The 2,106-nt window shown below is 53.8% G+C and overlaps 1 protein-coding gene across 2 annotated transcripts in view; it reads left to right on the top strand.

Annotated features, from left to right (window-relative positions):
- Window positions 1-2,106, top strand: part of RNF185 (ring finger protein 185) — a 20,690-nt gene continuing 18,584 nt past the window's right edge. The window contains exon 1 of one of the 2 annotated variants that reach the window (XM_006019846.2): window positions 1-85. The gene's annotated coding sequence lies outside the window, so the exon portion shown is untranslated. Of the gene's footprint in view, window positions 86-1,477; window positions 1,738-2,106 lie in introns of those variants that run through there. The other variant, XM_014518117.2, reaches the window with a different exon arrangement.

A 2,106-nucleotide genomic window follows, 5' to 3' on the forward strand; every position in this document is an offset into this window, starting at 1 on the left:
TCTAAGGTGCTCCAACAATCGCAGCAGCCTTGGGACGGACTCAACTTGAATACAGGAGTTTGGCCTGTCTAACAAGATTCTTTGGGTAAATCCAGTATCTTTTATTAGACCAACTCTTATGGGCTCAGATCAAGCATAGACCTATGCTTGCCTGGCAAGAGAAACACCATGACTATGGAGGCGGTCCTTCCTAGTCACACTAGGGAAAACTGCTCTCCTGGCACAGGGATAGTACTTGCCAAGGTAATATATAATAAACCTCCCACTTAGCTGCTGGAGTGGGAAAGTCTTGGCTTTAAGCCCACTTTATGGAAATTGAAGTGTCCTCCCTGGCTTGCCCCTGAGGCCCTATGGCTGAGGGCAAGCAAAACTTGGGGGCATCTGAACCCCAAGCCTCTGGGCTTGGGCTTGCAAGTAGGATGCCCACCAAAGGTTTTGGAAACATCCGAAGTCCCAGGTGTGGGTGGAGGATGTTTGCTGGTAGTAGGGACACTTATGGATCTGGACTAATTCTTGAATTTGGAATATGTTTTGGCTAATTTGGCTTGGAATATGGAAAATTAACCCCCCCCCACAAATAGTTTGAAAAATTCTTCTTACCAAGCTTTTGGGCACAAATGCCCTTTTGTCAGACTGAGGAAGCATCTGCAGATGGTCTGTGTTCTTCCTGGATGGAGTGGTAAAGCAGCCAGAGACCAGTACTTTTATGCAAGAAAGGCAGTCAGTTAAATGTAAATTGAAGTGGTCAGTAGGTGGGAGACAGGTGGGAGGGGAAGGGGGAATGAATGTAGCTGTAGTGAAAGGATGGGAGACAGGAGGGTAGGGGGGAAGGGAATGAGAGTAGCTGGTAAAGTAGAGGGTTTACGTGGGGAGTCAGATGTTAGATTTGCCTGTCTGACAAATTCTCCAACAGAGCAAATATAACCAAGGTAACTAGCTGAGCCTTATGATGTAGGGCAGGATTAAAACTTTTGTAATAGCATAGCTTTCCATTCTAGATATTGTTCACATCTCCACCTCAGTTGTTAGTGTGATACATTCATATCCCAATCTAGGTTTTTTTGGTGATACTGTCACTGTGGACTTAGCAACTTTTACTGAGGGCAATTCTAAGGCTTCTAGCATGGCTTCCTTCCCTGGCACAACTAAATGTCACAGCTCTTATCAAGAGACTCACCAAGTTAACAGGTTCACAGAAGTTTAGGGTTAGAAGGGGCATTGGGTCCAGCCCTCCTACTCTGGGCAGGAAAGACTACTGGGGGCAATGTGGCAAGCAGCAGAGGGTGACCACTGGGCAATGACTGGCCACGCTGACCTCCCTGCTTCTGGACTGGGGGCTACGCAGTCTGCTCTGCTGTGTTTGAATCCATACACTGGGCCTGTGTGGTTTTAAGCTCTCCCTTTAGTCCCTGGGTCAGCCTCAGGCAGTGCCTCTGGCTCAGGCCTCCTTCTGGCACGTGCTCTAGACATGCATAAGAACACTGATATGGATTGCCATTTACCGGGTCAGACCAGAGGGCCATCCAGCCCAGTAGCCTTTGTCACCTGGCAGCACAGATGCTGAAAGGGAGAGAGGACTGGGTATAACCAGGGGGTTTCCCACTGTTTCTCTCTCACTTGCAGCTTCCATGGTTGATGGTGGAGGGAAGCTCTCATTCAGAGGCCCCCATCCTGCCCTTCCACAGACTGGGTCTGGTGCCTCTCTGAGGAACCCTGGACTGGCCGCCCCTCAGCCAGGTGATGGTCACCCCAAGGCCCTTGTCCCCAGCGCTCTGCTTTTGTGCACATCCCTTCGGGGCTGGGGATGCCCCGGGGCAGCAGGGAGGGGCCGCAGGTGCCGCCGGCTGCTGCTCCCTCCCCAGGCGCAGGGGGCTCGGGCCTTTCCCTCGGCCCCAGCGCCTGCTCCCCGTCTCCCGCCTTCTCCTCTGTGGAAAGGGACGGGATGGAGGCTTCTGGGGGCCGGGCCGGGGTGGAGCCGGGCGCTGCCCGTCCGTAGGTGGCGGCTCCTCCGTAGCCCCATGAGGGGGAGATTCCCGCCCGGCCCCGGCTCGCGCGGAACCCCAGCGCTGCAGCCCGGCGCGGCGGCGGAGCGGCCGGTCCCTTCCC

This window comes from Alligator sinensis, unplaced genomic scaffold (genome assembly GCF_000455745.1).
Source record: "Alligator sinensis unplaced genomic scaffold, ASM45574v1 scaffold505_1, whole genome shotgun sequence".
Taxonomy (NCBI): Eukaryota; Metazoa; Chordata; order Crocodylia; family Alligatoridae; genus Alligator; species Alligator sinensis.